This window comes from Microcaecilia unicolor, chromosome 4, assembly GCF_901765095.1.
Source record: "Microcaecilia unicolor chromosome 4, aMicUni1.1, whole genome shotgun sequence".
In the NCBI taxonomy this organism is placed as follows: Eukaryota; Metazoa; Chordata; class Amphibia; order Gymnophiona; family Siphonopidae; genus Microcaecilia; species Microcaecilia unicolor.
The window spans coordinates 357,958,829-357,977,998 of record NC_044034.1 but is presented as its reverse complement, the minus strand read 5'-3'; the positions used below and the strand labels follow the sequence as shown (position 1 = coordinate 357,977,998).

The 19,170-nt window shown below is 43.5% G+C and overlaps 1 protein-coding gene across 6 annotated transcripts in view; it reads right to left on the bottom strand.

Moving 5' to 3' along the window:
* The window catches only part of SCML2 (Scm polycomb group protein like 2), a 141,563-nt gene that overhangs the window by 56,309 nt on the left and 66,084 nt on the right, over nucleotides 1–19,170 (bottom strand). The gene's annotated exons all lie outside the window — the stretch shown is intronic.

Here is a 19,170-nt window from a genome sequence, read left to right as displayed (position 1 = left end):
GTAGGAAGCCAGTACATGAAAGAAATGAAGATAGATATAGACAAACTGGGTAGCACAAAATTACTCAGACATTGACTGGATAAATGTAAAGTTCCTAGATGAAATCAAGGATGGCTTTATAGAGCAGCTGGCTCATGAACCAACAAGAGAGGGAGCAATTCTAGTCCTTACTGGACTACATGAACTGGTGCAGGAAGTAACAGTGCTGGGGGCCACTAGATAGCAGTGATCAGATTTGACAACGTAACTGGAGTAAGTACACACAGGAAATCCAATATGTTAACATTTAACTTTCAAAATAGAGACTATATTAAAATGAGGAAGAATGATTAGTTATCCTATATAATAATTCTCACCGCCAACGTTCTGACTTGCTGCCTGGGACCGTGGCTCACTCCGAGTTGGTCTGCTAGGCTCCGTAGATCAGGCTGACATCAGCGTAGCCATTACGATGTCAACTTCAGAACCCCGGGGGGGGGGGGGGGAACATGCCTCACAGCTGATCCATGTCGAGAGGAGGATTGCTGGACATGGGTGGCTGAAGGGGGGGCAGGGGAGATAGGAGGGTCGCTGGGTGGCTGGAGGGGGGCAGGGGAGAGAGGAGGGTCGCTGGACATGGGTGGCTGGAGGGGGGGCAGAGGAAAGAGGAGGGTCGCTGGACATGGGTGGCTGCAGAGGGGGCGGGGGGGGTCGCTGGACATGGGTGGCAGGAGGGAGGGCAGGGGAGAGAGGAGGTTCGCTGGACATGGGTGGCTGCAGTGGGCGCAGGGGGAGAGGAGGGTCGCTGGACATGGGTGGCTGGAGGGGGGGCAGGTGAAAAGAGGAGGGTCGCTGGACATGGGTGGCTGCAGAGGGGGCAGGGGGTCGCTGGAGGGGGCAGGGGAGAGAGGAGGGTCACTGGACATGGGTGGCAGGAGGGAGGGCAGGGGAGAGAGGAGGTTCGCTGGACATGGGTAGCTGCAGCGGGCGCTGGGGGAGAGGAGGGTCACTGGACATGGGTGGCTGCAGGGGAGCCGAGGAAAACCTTGCTAGCGCCCGTTTCATTTGTGTCAGAAACGGGCCTTTTTTTCTAGTAACTAACTAATTAAATAACCCTTAGAGGAGCAGCTACAACTTTACACCAGTAGTGGATGCTATTCAAAAATAACACCCTGGAAGCCCAGACCAGATATATTTCACATATTAAAAAAAGAGGAAGGAAGGCCAAATGGCAGTCGGCATGGTTAAAAAGTGAGGTGAAGGAAACTATTAGAGCTAAAAGAATATTCTTCAAAAACGGAAGAAGGATCTGACTGAAAATAAGAGGAAACAGCATAAGGAGTGGAGGAGTGGCCTAGTGGTTAGGGTGGTGGACTTTGGTCCTGGGGAACTGAGGAACTGAGTTCGATTCCCGGCACAGGCAGCTCCTTGTGACACTGGGAAAGTCACTTAACCCTCCATTGCCCCATGTAAGCCGCATTGAGCCTGCCATAAGTGGGAAAGCGCGGGGTACAAATGTAACAAAAATAAAATAGATACTATTGGAGATTCTACATGGAATGTTGCTACTATTGCACGGCCACATTGGTGATCTGCAAGGGCCGACTTCTACATGGAATGTAGATTCCATGTAGAATCTCAAATAGTAGCAACAGTGGAGGAGTGGCCTAGTGGTTAGGGTGGTGGACTTTGGTCCTGAGGAACTGAGTTCGATTCCCGGCACAGGCAGCTCCTTGTGACTCTGGGCAAGTCACTTAACCCTCCATCGCCTGCCGCATTGAGCCTGCCATGAGTGGGAAAGCGCAGGGTACAAATGTAACAAAAATTAAAAATAAAAAATAAAAAATAAGGAACGGGAAGTCGAACGCAAAGCACCGTTTAAGGAAGGCAAAGAGACTATGAAAAAAAAAAAAAAAAAAGATTGCGTTGGAGCAAAAAGACACGATAAAAACCTTTTTAGGTATATTAGAAGCAAGAAGCCAGTAGCCAGTAAAAGAATCAGCTGGACTGCTAAATGACCGAACGGTAAAAGGGAGCACTCAGGGAAGACACAGGCATAACGGAGAGACTAAATTCATTCTTTGCTTCCATCTTCACCAAGGAAGAAATGGGAGAGATATCAGTACCAAAAGTGGTATTCAATGACGAGTCAGAAGAACTGAAACAAATCTCTGTAAACCTGGAAGATGTAATGGTACAATCTGATAAACTGAAGAGTAGCAAATCACCTGGACCAGGATGGTATACATTCCAGAGTACTGGCAGAACTAAAAAAGTGAGTTAGTATGTAATTTATCTTTAAAAAAAAAAAAAAAAATCAAGCATGGTCCTGGAAGATTGGAGGGTGACAAATTTAACACCAATTTTTAAAAAGGGTCCTGGGGGTGACCTGGGAAATTGTAGAACAGCGAGCATGATGTCGGTGCCTGGCAAAATGGTATTAAGAACTGGTTAAAAGACAGAAAACAGAGTAGGATTAAATGGTCAGTATTCTTAATGGAGAAGGGTAGATAGTGAGGTTTCCCAGGGGTCTGTGCTGGGACTGCTGATTTTTAACATAGTAGATGACGGCAGAAAAAGACCTGCACGGTCCATCCAGTCTGCCCAAGAAGATAAATTCATATGTGCTACTTTTTTATTTGTACTGTCCTCTTCAGGGCACAGACTGTATAAGTCTGGCCAGCACTATCCCCGCCTCCCACCACCAGCTCTGGCACAGACTGTATAAGTCTGCCCAGCACTATCCTCGCCTCCCAACTACCAGTCCCGCCTCCCACCACCAGCTCTGGCACAGACCGTGTAAGTCTGCCCAGCACTATCCCCGCCTCCCAACTATCAGTCCTGCCTCCCACCACCAGCTCTGGCACAGACCGTATAAGTCTGCCCAGCACTAGCCCCGCCTCCCAACCACCAGCCCCGGCACAGACCGTATAAGTCTGCCCAGCAATAGCCCCGCCTCCCAACCACCAGCTCTGCCACCCATTCTAGGCTAAGCTCCTGAGGATCCCTTCCTTCTGCACATATTTATAAATGATCTAGAATGGGAATAACTAATGAGATAATTAAATTTGCTGATGACACAAAGTTATTCAAAGTTGTTAAATCACAATGGATTGTGAAAAACTGCAACAGGACCTTACGAAACCAGGAGATTGGGCATCCAAATGGCAGATGAAATTTTATGTGAACAAGTGCAAAGTGATGCGTTAAGGAAAGAGGAAACCAAACTAGAGCTACATGATGCAAGGTTCCAAATTAGGAGTAACGGCCCAGGAAAAGGATCTAGGTGTCATCACTGATACCTTGAAACCCAATGCAGCAGCTAAGAAAGCAAATAGAATGTTCTGGAATTATTAGGAAAGGAATGAATTACAAAATTGAGATTATTATAATGCTTTTGTATCGCTCTATGGTGGGACCACGCCTCAAATACTGTGTGCAAATTTGGTCACTGCATCTCAAAAAAGATATAGTAGAATTAGAAAAGGTACAGAGAAGGATGATGAAAATGATAAGGGGGATGGGATGATTTCCCTATGAGGAAAGGTTAAAGAGGTAGGGCTCTTCAACGTGGAGAAGAGATGGCTGAGAAGAGATATCATAGATGTCTACAAAATATTGAGTTAGAGGCTGACAATTTTGGTTTCCGCACCAAAACTGGCCCAAAATCAGATTTCAGTTTTTGACCAAAAATGCAAGTCCATTTTTAGCTGAAACCAAAACTCCCCCCCTGCCCCTCTAGACCGAGTCCTCCCAGCCCCACCCCCTGAGACCATATCCCAACAGCCCAGGCTGGGCACCCACCCCACAGAGGAGAGTGGGTGCTAGCGTGCCTGCCCCCTCCCCACCCCCCGACGGCCCTCCCTGGGCCTACCTTTAACTGCCCTGGTGGTCTAGAGGCCTCTTTAGGACAGAAGCTATCCCACTTCCTGGTTTCTCCATAAAAATGGCTGATGAGAGTTCCTGCTCATCGGCACCCCCTCTCTTCCGGGAGGGCAAGGCAGGTGGCTGGACTTGGTCTCTGCAGGGGTGAATGGGTAGTGGTGTGCAGCAACCCAGCGGGACCCAATCTCTGCAGGGTAGTACCAGTGGGGGGGGAGGGGGCGTTTTTATTTACAGTGTAATTAAACTCTGGAATATGTTGCCAGAGAATGTGGTAAAACCAGTTAGCTTAGCAGGGTTTAAAAGAGGTTTGGATAATTTCCTAAAAGAAAAGTCCATAAGCAATTATGGGGAAATCCATGACTTTTTTCCTAGGATAAGCAGCATAAAATCTGTTTTACTCTCTTGATACATTGCCAGGTACTTGTGAGCTGGATTGGCCACTGTTGGAGACAGGATACTGGGCTTGATGAACCTTTGGTCTCTCCCAGTATGGCAAGGCTTATGTTCTTTTTTTTTTTCTTTTCTTATGGAGGTAGTGCATATAAATTTCTCACAAACCTGACTGGCTAGGTGTATCCCAAGGATTGGGTTGAGAACTCTTGTTAGAAATAACTTTGGCCATTCTTACACAGATGGTCAGGAAGTTTGAAAAAAATAAATAATTCCTAATAAATGTCTGCTTGCTCCTTTTTTTTTTTTTTTTTTTAAAGAAAGATCTGTCTGGGGGCAATGTCTCAAAATAGATTTGTATGCATACTATGACAGTAATGAACCTCACTCCTAAGCCAGGGTTATATGGCGTATGATCTCAGCCTCTTAAATTTAATTCTAAGACTCGCGCCATAGTACTTGCATTGTGTGAAAGAAAGATTCCTTCTAGAGTTCATAAGATGTTTCTTTGTAATTGAGTTTTCTAATATTTAGCTAGAACTACCTTAAGAAATTCTGCATAAGCATGAAATCCGTTTAACAAGTAGTTGTGATGTCATGCTCTTGAGCATTTACTGCATGTTTGGAGTAGAAAACTCATTGTGAGCTGACATGGAGAAAAGGAAATGGCTAATTCTCTGAACATTTGTTCATGCTGGCTGTCATCCACACACGAGAAATGTGTATACACAGTGAAAACGTAGACAAAATTTTGTTTTAGAAAGGCAAGTATTTAAAATGACTTATTCCAAAGTATCTTCAAGCATCCATTTTATCTGGTTTCAACGTACGTACACAAGTACTTTCTAAATATACAACTATGCATTTGTGTCATAAGGCTTTTTGCAGCCAGCATCACATAATTATAGCTGAACATCAGGAAAACTATTTATAGGACCTAAGTAGAAAACCCTGATTCCAACCCCCCCCCCCCCCCCCACACACACACACACACACAAACACAGACACAACACCCTGTCCCACAGGGATCTGACAGCAGCTGCTGCTGTTGTGGCCAGATGGCATCACTGGAGTGGAATCAACTTTGCACCCCCTCTCCTCTGGCCCAAAAAGTTAAAGACAGCAAGAGGGAGAGGGGAGGGTGAGAGAGGAAAAGGAGAAAGATGGAGAAGCAGAATGGACATGAAAGGAGGGTGGGAAGGAGAGCTAAGCTGAAAGGTGAATGAAAGAGGAAGTAAAAGGAGAGCGATGAGGGAATGTGGTGAAGACAGCAAGGACAGAAATGACCAAAGGAAGGGGTGATGAGTACTGAGGGGTGGAAGACGGAAGAAAGGTAGGAAAAAGGTGCTACGAAAGGGAAAGTGGATGTGTGATAGAACAGGAGAGTAGTATCTGATAGATGAAAAAGGATGTGTATGGAAAAAGTATTAGTATCACAGCAATGTTATTTGAATGTTCTAGTTGTGTGCTTATTAGATACTCACTACTACTTAACATTTCTAGTGCGCTACTAGGGTTACGCAGCGCTGTACAATTTAACATAGAGGGACGGTCCCTGCTCAAAGAGCTTACAATCTAATAGACAAGTGAACGGTCGGTCCGATAGGGGCAGTCAAATTGGGGCAGTCTGGATCCACTGAACGGTAAGGGTTAGGTGCTGAACGCAGCATTGAAGAGGTGGGCTTTAAGCAAAGACTTGAAGACGGGCAGGGAGGGGGCTTGGCGTAAGGGCTCAGGAAGGTTGTTCCAAGCATAGGGTGAGGCGAGGCAGAATGAGCGGAGCCTGGAGTTGGCGGTGGTGGAGAAGGGTACAGAGAGGAGGGATTCATCCTGTGAACGGAGGTTACGGGCGGGAACGTAAGGGGAGATGAGGGTAGAAAGATAGTGAGGGGCAGCAGACTGAGTGCATTTGTAGGTAAGAAGGAGAAGCTTGAACTGAATGCGGTATCTGATCGGAAGCCAGTGAAGTGACCTGAGGAGAGGGGTGATATGAGTACCGTATTTTTCGGACTATAAGACGCACTTTTTCCCCCCAAATTTGGGAGGAAAATGGGGGGTGCGTCTTATAGTCCGAAGGTAGCGATTTCCCTCCCTCCCGCCCTCCCCCCGAGTTCGGGATCGCCCTCCCTCCGGCCCTGTCACCACTTCTCCCTACTCACGTCACGCGATCTTCCCTGGTGGTCTAGTGACGTCGGGGCAGGAAAGAGCCCCCTCTTTCCTGCCCAGCGCGCTGCTCTCCGTCCTCCTGTATGCAGCCTGATGGTCTCGGCGAGATTCAAAATGGCCGCCGAGACTGCAATTCTTGGCGGACATTTTGAATCTCGCCGAGACCATCAGGCAGCATACAGGACGGAGAGCAGCGCGCTGGGCAGGAAAGAGGGGGCTCTTTCCTGCCCCGTCACTAGACCACCAGGGAAGATCGCGTGACGTGAGTAGGGAGAAATGGTGACAGGGCCGGGGGGAGGGCGATCCCGAACTCGGACAAGACGCACCGGAGCACCTAGGTTTTAGAGGAGGGAAAAAGGAAAAATTTTTTTTTCCTATTTCCCTCCTCTAAAACCTAGGTGCGTCTTATGGTCCGGTGCGTCTTATAGTCCGAAAAATACGGTATATCGGTTCTGGTGGAATATGAGACGTGCAGCAGAGTTCTGAACAGATTGAAGGGGGGATAGATGGCTAAGTGGGAGGCCGGTGAGGAGTAAGTTGCAGTAGTCCAGGCGAGAGATAATGAGAGCGTGGACGAGAGTTCGGGTGGTGGATACTCCATCGCTATTATGCTTACATTGTATTATATCTCTGTTATTTGAATTTCAGTGCTGTTAAATGTGTATATTTTTTGTTCCTGTTCCATGGTAGTCCTATAATTAGGTCTCAATTTGCTACTTTCAAGTTTTCCTCATTCATTCTGTCTATGTCTTTTGTTTATTTTACTACTCTTATGCTGTTAACAAAATTGTAAGTTTGATGTTAAACTGTAGCTAATGTACATTGCCTTGGGTGAATCTCTATTTCATAAAGGCAGTCAATAAATCCCAATAAATAAAATTATGTGCCAGGAGGATAGAAGGGTGCCCCTGAACTAACGCTAACTATAATTCACTCTTCCTTTAAAAAAAGGGAAATACTTAATTCAAATATGAAGCCACCTAGAACTGTGCTCAGAATTTCATTTCAGGATGCAGGAATATCAATAAACCCTTATGTTTCACACCCTTCCAAAAGCATCTAACTGCCTTATAAACAAGCATCTAAAATTCCATTTTAAAATGCTTAGGTTCAGTAGCCGTCATCTACCTGTAGCTTAAGCTACACACAAGTTTGTCTGGTCTGATGTCGTTTTATAAAACAGAAGAGATCAAGGTTCAGCCTGATACCTGAAACATTTTTCAGAACCTTAATTTGATATAGAAATACTTTTTCATGTTAAATGATTCCACAAAGGACAACCAGTATGTCATACCGCAATACACAGTAAACTGTACGTATCTGTTATATGTGAAGAAATGACCCTTTTTAATAAGTTTTTCAAATAGCACAAAAAAAATCTTGAGAATAATTTAAGAGCCAGCCAGGTGGTTCAAGAGTTAGTGCGTGGCGGATGGAAGAGTAAGGAGGGGCTGGAGAGGGTTTATTAGGGGAACAAGCCAAATGTGATTGTGAATGAAGGATCCTGGCACTGTAGCCCAAGAGAAGCCAATTTTTACTGAACCAGGATCCCAAGAAAACAGAAGGAAACTGACCAGTGGTAAAAGATGTGTTTCATGCCTGACTTCATTAATAAGTTACCCATGGACATTTAAAAGTGTTCCTCAGTCCTCTTACAAACTAAAAATGGGTTCATGTTTTATCTAGTTTTGTTGTTTGGCTTAGTTTGATACGGTGATGTAATTGTTAAATGTTTGATAACCGTCTGTACTGTTATATCTTTATTATGTATGTTTTAATATTGGAATTTCTCTTTCTTGGTTGTTGGATTTATTTACATTGACTTGTCATCAATAAAAATTGTTGAAACATAAAAGTGTTCTTCATATCATTAGATTCAAAGGCAATTTCATCACACACAATCCAATTTTAAATACGATTCTAAAAATATATGACAAAACTTAACTGTAAAAATATATCTAGCATGACATGTAACTGCTATAAAAACACCATTTTACTGTGTTACTAAATATATAATTAGCACACTATAAAAATTTCACCTTATGCTTGAATTTCCTAGACACTTCTTAAGTAAATCAAACAAATCTAACAGTACCTCTATGAATTAGCGCAGGTTTGTATGAGTCTAACACAGAAATGCACGTTATTAATCATTACTTTGCCCTCTGTTATGAATGCATACATATTTTAAACTTAGACCCTCACCATCAGCACACAAAACCAGAAAATGAAACGTTTAAAAATACCCTCAGCAAGAAAACATGCTAGCAATCCAAATGGAAAATTTAAGTCAAAATGTTAGCTTTTCCACAAATGAGCAATTTGCATTTACTGCACATAGAGTAACAATGCAAACAATGGAAAGAAATCTTCACTGTTCATTATTTAACACTATACATCTGAATACATATATAAGGGCAAATGGGATCTGGAGCAGCAACTTCCTACCTCAAAACGTATTCAGGGGAACCCAACATTAGCAGCACTGGCCGTTAAGATACTTGAGTTGCAGGTCTTATATTAAAAGTGAAGTAGGAATGCTGTAACAAAGCTCATGCTACTTGGGCAGCTCTGAAACATTAGCAAAGGGGAAAGGAGTTCTTTGCATTTGTTAGTTTAAACAGAGGGGGAGGAGTGTCTGCTAAAGTGATTTGCTGATTGTCTGCAGGCTGCACTGACAGTGATCATCAGTCACCTGCTCAAGCTTCCTTCACCCGGCCCTCAGAGACGGACCAAAGGTTGCACCGGGTCACAGAATCTGGAAAGAAACTGAGACAGGCAAAATCTAGCTTCCAATCACTGCATTTGCAGACAAAAATGTACCCTTAACCCCCACCACACACACACACACACTACTGGACCACATGTTTCATAAACTAAAACACTTTAGTAGACTTGAGAGAACTTGCAAAGATGAAGAAAAACAATTCTTCTATGCTCTGTTTACAATTACCACATCATTTAACTGGGACATTTAAAATAAACAGAATATTTACTTTTTCAAGACACCACTTAGCATTACAATGATATAACTGCACAATAAAAAGGCTTTTTTCATAGTTTTTAGAGTAAACAAAAATCCTTTTCACATGTAAACAGAAAAAGATATTAGACTGATACATCTGGAAAAAAAAATCTAAATTTTCTGTAGGATCTTTCTCATGTTATGCTTTTCAACACGGAAACTTTAATTAGGCATAACAGTACTGAGGAAGGAAAGGCCTAATATATTGAATGACAGTTCTTTGGAGTACACATAGAAACCAATAAATGTGGATTTGTGACAAAAAGTATTTACTGCTTGTATTGACTCAAAGTTAAAGTACACTGAATTCTAGTTTACTGCTTTTTACAAAAATGTGTTCAGAACACCACAAAAATGTTTTCTGAAATATTTAAAAAGTTGCAAGCTTCCGTAGTCAGAATTCAAAGGGTAGCAGCTAATGAAAATTGCATGCAAAGCTATTACAATGAGCTAATTACTATACAAATATGCATGCACAGCCATTTTCCGAGTGATGCACAGAAGCAGCCCCTACCTTTACTGTGCAAAATTTAATGGGAGGTCTGGAGCTGTCGGTCCTGACAGTTCTTCATTGTGGCCAAGGTCTACCAGCGATTGTAAGAAAGAAGACTATCAAATAACATTTTCATCTGTCTGCTTTTAAATATGTGCACTCCTCTCTCCCCACCACCAACTTCTGAGCACATTAAAAGCCAAAGCTCTTTATATCCTGCTGCTTTAACGCTACGCTTTAAAGGATGCATTTGAAAAATAAATCCTGAAGCTCCCTCCCCCCAAGAGGCAGATTCAAGCCCTCTGTGGTGAGGAAAGCTTGCAGGTCCACACTCCCTGCTCTCCCCCAGGAGCTGCAGCTAGAAGTTGTCCATCAGCAGCCAGTGCAAGCTGCCAACTCTAATGTGCGATCAACACCTATCACCCTCGCCAGGTATGATCCATCAGCAATAGCAGCAGCTCCAGGGCTCCAAAAGGGGCAGGGTGCTAAACACATCAAAGGGGGCCACTCAAATTAGAGTAGCCAGTTTGGGATGATTCGGCAGGGGCCCTTCTGAACTACCCGAGTACTGATCAACCCCCAATGGTGCTGGGACCGCTGCTTTTTAACATATTTATAAATGATCTAGAGATGGGAGTAACTGGTGAGGTAATTAAATTTGCGGATGACACAAAGTTATTCAAAGTTGTTAAATCGCAAGAGGATTGTGAAAAAATTACGAGGACCTTATGAGACTGGGTGTCTAAATGGCAGATGCAAGTGCAAAGTAATGCATGTGGGAAAGAGGAACCCGAACTATAGCTACATAATGCAAGGTTCCACGTTAGAAGTCACAGACCAAGAAAGGGATCTTGGCGTTGTTGTTGATGATACTTTGAAACCCTCTGCTCAATGTGCTGCGGTGGCTAAGAAAGCAAATAGAATGTTAGGTAAAATTAGGAAAGGAATGGAAAACAGAAGTGAGGCCATTATAATGCCTTTGTATTGGTCCATGGTGCGACCGCACCTCGAATATTGTGTTCAATTCTGGTCGCCACATCTCAAAAAAGATATATTGGAATTAGAAAAGGTACAGAGAAGGGAAACGAAAATGATAAAGGGGATGGGACGATTTCCTTATGAGGAAAGGAAGCAGCTAGGGCTCTTCAGCTTGGAGAAAAGACAGCTAAGGGGAGATATGATAGAGGTCTATAAAATGATGAGTGGAGTGGAAAGGGTAGACATGAATCGTTTGTTTACTCTTTCCAAAAATACTAGGACTAGGGGGCATGTGATGAATCTACAAAGTAATAAATTTAATACGAATCTGAGAAAATATTTCTTCACTCAATGTGTAATTAAACTCTGGAATTCGTTGCCAGAGAATGTGGCAAAGGCTGTTAGCTTAGCGGGGTTTTAAAAAGGTCTGGACGGCTTCCTAAAGGAAACGTCCACAGACCATTATTAAATTGGCTTGTGGAAAATCCACTGCTTATTTTTAGGATAAGCAGCATAAAATGTATTGAACTTTTTCAGGATCTTGCCAGGTATTTGTGACCTGGATTGGCCACTGTTGGAAACAGGATGCTGGGCTTGATGGACCTTTGGTATGTCCCAGTGTGGCAATACTTATGTACTTATGTACCTTCAATGTCTGGACCAATATCCATTATAGGGTGGCATTTGTCACAGATCCATAAAACTATCGTTTTATCGGTGTTTAGCTTGAGCATGTACTCCTTCACCCATGCAGATACTTTGTTTATACACATTGTTAACTGATCATAGGTATCCATGAGAGAGATAGTAACTGGAAAAATATATTTGTATGTTATCAGCATATATGAAGTATGACAGGTCCATGAAATATAGTTCCTAAAATTATAGTGCCAATTGTGGCCACTATCAATCTGAAAAGTGTCAGCTTCTCTACAAAAAGATAGTCCAATCTTGAGTATGCATTATGAACTGCGGAGAAGAAAGTATTTCTTCTCCCCAGAATGCAATTGTCTCCAAGCATCCTATAACCTGCTTGTGGTCCCTGGGCTGCATAGATTTAAGAGATGATCTTGGTGACCAAAAACTTATAGTCGGCCAGGAAGTGGAATAGTTATCTTTTTTATCGAGAGGTGAGGATTAATTTATTGTCTTTTTGTTAAGAATTTGAAAACGTTTCTCTTCCTGGCTAATTGTTGATGTTTTGTTGTTTTTATTGAAAGGATAAATTATCTTTTCTAATATATAATTGTACTTATTTAAGAAATGATTGTTTGGTTTTGGTATGACCAAGAATTTGCAAGAATCAATTGGGGCACTGAACCTCCCAAACCAAGAGGATCAAAGCCATAGTCAGTACCATAAGCAAATTCAGCAGGACCTCCATGGGAGGGCGGGAGAGGTGCTAGTATGTTCAACCACATGAGTCTCTTCCAGGGGGCCCTGAATGACAAAACTCTGGAAGTGAGGGGCCACAGCTTGACAGTAGGGCCCTCCAAAGGGGACACCACCAAGAGCCCCAACAACTTGAGTTAGGCTCCAGGCTTCTACACTAGGAAAGTAGCTTTCTTTGTCATTGCTGTGATGAGAACATCCACTCATGAAGGCCAAAATGTTTGTCCAGGGCTTCCCTAGATAGTGGTTACATCACTTCTCTCAGAATTCCCTCATGGGTCTCTCAAGCCGACCAACTATCTGAAAGTCCTAGGTATGCTACAGGAGTGTCTCAAAGAGGCGGTCTCTGTCCACAGTCTCCAAATGGAGTGCTGCCGAGGGTCCCTAAGGCAATTCGCTGCCAGTACAGTCACACTCCTAAGAAGTCTTCCTCCCTTGGGGAACCTGCATTGCAGCTCAAGGCTTCGGGACTATTCTCTTCCTGAAGCCCTGGAACTTCAAGGGGGAACACATGCCAAGCAAGGGCTTGATGCTCCTCCGGGAGCACAATAAGCATCTGGCCGCCTAATGGCATGATAATGAGCCTGTGGGGCCCCTGAGAGCATGGAAGCCCTTGGGATTGCTCAAATGGAGTGACCATGCCACTCCAGAGAAGCAGACCCCTACATGGGTCTCTGATTGCCTTCAGTACCTGGAGCCATAAAATCCCTAGGGGCCTCTCCATGATCTTCCCCAGACCTAGAAACGTTCTTTGCTCATCACACCACTACCTTCTAGACATTCACTCCTTTAGGCACATTAGATACTACCTGTGCTTCTATTTTTCACTGTTGATCCCACGTTGTGAAATGCCTTGACCATCCAGCTTAGGTCACAAACCTCTTAGAAAACATTTTAAACTGACCTTAAAACATTCCTCTTTGACGATGCCTACTCCAACAAGTGTTGATCTTACCACATCTGGGACTGTCCTCCGTTATGAGCCTGTCTCTCACCTTAATACCCTTATCTATTCCTTCTGTTACCCCCTTTCCTTTTACTGATTGTAGTTCAATTTTCTTCCCTCCCCTTTTTACTACCCTTTTCTCTTCTCTTTTTCTCATTTCAATTTCTTCCTATTTTAGATTTGTAAGCCACTCAGATATCCTATATAAAAATTCTCACCTCCAACAGGATGTGCTTGGGACCGTGCCTGCCGGAAGTGGTCTGCTAGGCAGGCTGACCTCAGTGACATCAGTGACAGACAATTTGGCAAAGCAAAACAATCTGAGTGCTGGCCATTAGGACACAGGGTTGATAGGAGAGTTTTAAAAGACTGAAGGAACCAAAAGTGTTAAATGGGGGGAGGGGGGGAGTTCTGAACGACTGAAAGACATGCAAATTTGGGACAGGAAAACAATCTCAATGCTGGCCATTAGCACACAGGGTACATAGGAGAGTTTTAAAAGACTGAAGGAACCAAAAGTGTTCGGGGGGGGGGGGGGGGCAAGTTCTGAATGAATGAAAGAAATGAAAATTTACGAGAGGAACACAATCTGAATGTTGGGCATTTGGACACAGGGTAGATAGGACACTTAAAAAAAAAATGAAGGACGTGAAAGTGTTACATCTTGGGGGAGGGGTGAGGAGGAAAGCGGTGGGGTATCCGGATACTGGGCGTTAGGGCCACGGGGGTACATAGACTTTTGAAAGCCTTAAGGAACCCAAAGTGTGGGAAGGAGGAGGAAAAGGAGGGCAGGGAACGGGGTGAGGGGCCCCTGTCACACACTCTCATTCTCACACACACAGTCTCACTCTGTCACACACCCGCACATTCACTCTGGCTCTCTCTCTCAAACATACACACTCCCAGGAAAACCTTGCTAGCGCCCGTTTCATTCGTTCCAGAATCGGGCCTTTTTTTACTAGTTTTATATGATGTGCAGGAGATTAAGCATTAAATAAACTTGAAAATAAATTTAGCAGGACCTGGCTGAGGGCTCCATCTTGTGGCTATAGCATATCCTATCTTGCCTGCAAGTTTGGCAGGTTGATAACGAAATTGCTGTAGTTCCCGCCCAAAACATACTGCTGGGGCTGTTAACAAGGGATCGGAGGCAGTTGTAGGATTCCCACGAGACTCTGGCGCCAGGTCCCCAGGCTGTTAGCAGCACAGCCCTATCTTATAAGGGACGAGGAAATCTATAGCACTGCTCCGCTGGCAGTTTCTGGCACCATCACCTTGCAAACAATGCTGTGGCCAAACACGTCCCTCCCACCTGCCCCCAAGTCTGGGACTGAAGCTCTCTCTCTCTCCCCCACCAGTGCCTTACCGAACAGCTTTGCATTGCTGACATGAATACGTCAGCCAAATTCTCTAAGCTTTCATTTTATTTATTTATTTATTTATTGCATTTGTATCCCACATTTTCCCACCTTTTTGCGGGTTCAGTGTGGCTTACAAAATGAGTTAAATGTTGGAAATACAATTTGTTACAGATTGGTTATGGATTACCTTGTGCAGAGTTATGCGAAACAATTGAGGTGTCGTTAAGGAATGGAACAATGGAATACAAACATTGAAACTTTGGAAGGAAACAATGGGAGCTTAAAGGGCGATAAAAAGGCATGAAGACATATGGTATATATCTTTCTGTGAGTAAAGGTATGAATGATGTGATAGTACGGGAATGAGAGTTCAGAGGTGAATGTATGATGCATTAGTGAGCAGTAAGTGTGGACTTTATGTGTTTTGGTTCTTTCCGTAAATTTTTTCAAAGAGATGGGTCTTTAATAATCTGCGGAAGGAAGTTTGCTCGTTGATTGTTCTTAAGTTGCGTGGCAGTGTATTCCAATACTGCGTGCTCATGTGAGAAAAGGTTTTTTTCTTTTAAAGATAGCTTTATTCCCCTAGCAAACTGCTAGAGAAATAAAGCCAAAAGGCACAGCCTTTAAAGGCTCTGCAGAAGCACTGGGGGAGGGTGGAGAGGCGCACATACTTCCTTCTCCCCCTCACCAATACAGACACCATGGGAACCAGTACCAGGCAGCCTCACCAAGTACTGGTCTACGGGCAAGGTTCAGAGTTCTGGAGAAAGGCAGTCCTCCTAGCTCAACTACAGGCAAGGGCTGTGGCCCTAATCCCAGAAGCAGCTGGTCAAAGGACTCAACCCTACTGTGGGCCGTGGACTGTGGACCAGGGAATGAGGCCCAACAAAACCTGCTGTACCAGCCCGATCTACTACATCTGATGTGAAGCTGCAAACAGATTGAGAGTACGTGTGAGGACTGAGCGTGTTTTTAAAAGGACAATCTGGGTTATTTCCAACTTAAAGGAATACTAAATTGACCTCCTGAGGCAGGCACTTTTCTGCACCGAAACATGGCCCATGTCAGGTCCATTTCATTAAAGATTGTACCATTGTTTCAGCTTTGGAGGCCCTTTAGTGCTTTTTTGCTGAAGTAAATTGCTGTGTCCAAACTTACTATTTACCATCAGGGAAAAGAAACTGTGGAAGGAAGATGAATGGACACCTTCATGGAGTGGAGGAGTGGCCTAGTGGTTAGGGAGGTGGACTTTGGTCCTGGGGAACTGAGTTCGATTCCCACTTCAGGCACAGGCAGCTCCTTGTGACTCTGGGCAAGTCACTTAACCCTCCATTGCCCCATGTAAGCTGCATTGAGCCTGCCATGAGTGGGAAAGTGCGGGGTACAAATGTAACAAAAATAAAATAGATACTATTGGAGATTCTACATGGAATGTTGCTACTATTGGAGATTCTACATGGAATGTTGCTACTACTGGAGATTCTACATGGAATGTTGCTATTCCACTAGCAACATTCCATGTAGAAGGCTGTGCAGGCTTCTGTTTCTGTGAGTCTGACGTCCTGCACGTACGTGCAGGATGTCAGACTCACAGAAGCAGAAGCCTGCGCGGCCACATTGGTGATCTGCAAGGGCCGACTTCTACATGGAATGTTGCTAGTGGAATAGCAACATTCCATGTAGTATCTCCGATAGTAGCAACAGTGGAGGAGTAGCCTAGTGGTTAGGGTGGTGGACTTTGGTCCTGGGGAACTGAGGAACTGAGTTTGATTCCCACTTCAGGCACAGGCAGCTCCTTGTGACTCTGGGCAAGTCACTTAACCCTCCATTGCCCCATGTAAGCTGCATTGAGCCTGCCATGAGTGGGAAAGCGTGGGGTACAAATGTAACAAAAATAAATAAATAAATAAAAATGTCTACTATTACTACTAATCATTTCTATAGCACTACTAGGCACACACAGCACTGTAAACTTGAACATGAAGAGACAGTACCTGTTCGACAGAGTTTACAATCTAAATCAGGACAAACAAGACAAATAAGAGATAAGGGAATTACTAAGGTGGGAATGATAAAACAGACATGGGTACTGTACAAGTGAATAGGGTTTAGGAGTTAGTTAAAAGCAGCATCAAAAAGGAGGGCTTTCAGCCTAGATTTGAAGACGGCCAGAGATGGGAGCTTGACGTACCAGCGCAGGAAGTCTATTCCAGGCATATGGTGCTGCAAGATAAAAGGAATGGAGTCTGGAGTTAGCAGTGGCAGATAAGAGATATTTATCCAGGGGAGGAATGTAGGGAGAGATAAGAGTGGAGAGGTACTGGGGAGCTGCAGAGTGAATACACTTGTAAGTCAATAAGAGGAGTTTAAACTGTATGCAGAAATGGATAGGGAGCCAATGAAGTGACTTGAGGAGAGGGCTAATATGAGCATAACGACACTGGCGGAATATAAGTTGTGCAGCAGAAGTTTGAACAGATTGAAGGGGACAGAGAGAGATGGCTTAGTGGGAGACCTGTGAGAAGCAAGTTGCATGTCTGCGGACAAATTTGGATACTTCCACTTTTTTGGCATCATCTAACGAAACATCTCAACTAGGATCACTAACTGTTGTGTTATATTCTAAGGATGACAAATTACTATTTTTAAGAAGTCTTTATAAAGAATTCTAATCAAACACATAAGAGAAAAGTTTTGTACTTATTAGTCCACAATATCATTGAGGGTGTTGGGGGAGAAAAAAAAAATCAGAATCCAAGATCAATTTTGCTTTTCCTTTTCTGTGTTAAGACATAACACTCAAACCCAGCTGTCTTATTTACAGCTTGAATTACAAATCTTGTTCCAAGAGATGCTCCTACTACTACTACTACTACTACTATTAAACATTTCTATAGCGCTACTAGACTTACACAGCGCTGTACAAATTAACATGAAAAGACAGTCCCTGCTCAACAGAGCTTACAATCTAAATTGGACAGACGAACAGACAGCTAGGGGTGGGGAAATTGCAGTGGTAGGGGTGATAAGTGAGGGTGTTGAGTAAGAGAGTCATGGTTAGGAGTCGAAAGCAGTAGCAACGAGGTGGGCTTTCAGCCTAGACTTGAAGACTGAGCCTGACATACTGGCTCAGGGAGTCTATTCCAGGCATAGGGAGCAGCGAGGTAGAAGGAACGGAGCCGGGAGTTAGCAGTGGGGGAGAAGGGGGACGACAGGAGACATTTACCCAGCGAACGGAGTTCACGGGGAGGAGTGTAGGGAGAGATGAGAGCGGAAAGGTACTGAGGAGCTGCGGAGTGGATGCACTTGTAGGTCCAAAAGGAGTTTAGAGAACATCGCTTGGCACACACAAAAAAAAAAAAACCACAACTTTTGTCTCTGTTGGGACTTTTTTGTTACATCGTTAAACACCCAGATTCTCTGACCAGAAAAAAAACACAGTTTCATCATTGTATCTACATCCTGCAAGCAAACAAAAAACTCAAGAGGGTAGCACTATTAGCTTCCTCTGAAGCAGACTTCTTTAATAGAAGAAGGTAGTCCACAACCCTGATCATCTATATAACTCCCCTTCTTCCAAGGCATAGTAACTTTTATTCTCAAGGTAGAATCCGTCTCTGGAAGTAGATACTATAATAAAGAACAAGATTACTGAGCATATATATAAGAATGGATTAATGAGACTAAAGCCAACATGGATTTAGTTAAGGGACATCTTGTCTCACCAATCTACATTTCTTTGAAGCGGTGAATACACACAATGATAAAGCTGAGCCGGTTGATATTATGTAGCTGGACTTTCAGAAAGCATTTGACAGAAGTACCAAATGAACAACTCCTGAGGAAATTGGAAAGTCAAGAGAGAGGAGGTAGTGTTCTATTTTGGATTAAGAACTGGATAAAAGATAGAAAACAGAGAGTACGGTTAAATGTAAAGCAGTACCAATTAGCATATTTTATTATTTGGATGAATATGAATAATAAAAAATATTATTTGGCCGAATACGAATAATGGGCATTGAGCTTTAACAAAACAAATAATAAAATGAGTGTGAATTCAGAGATCAAGTGTTTATTTCAATAGGATTTAGCACAGTGGAGCCCTGGATTGTTAGTATTCAAATTTAAATCACTGTTCGGCCGAATACGAATTATGTATTTGGGGCACTATTCAGGGCTGAAACGAATTTTGTACAGTCCTAGTTAAATGGTCAGTATTCTCAATGGAGAAGGGTAGTGGGATTCCCCAGGGGTCTGTGCTGGGGCTGTGATCTACAGATGAGAATAACTAGTGAAGTAATTAAATTTGATGATGACAAAAGTTATTCAAAGGTGTTAAATCACAAGACAATTGTGAAAAATTGCAAGAGGACATTACGAGAAAGGAGCTTCGACATCCAAATAGCAGATGACATTTAATGTGAGAAAGTGCAAAGCATGCATGTAGGCAAGAGGAACCCAAACTATAGCTAAGTGATGGAAGGTTCTACATTAGGAGTCACTGCCTAGGAAAAGGATCTAGGTGTCATCATTGATGATACATTGAAACTCTCTA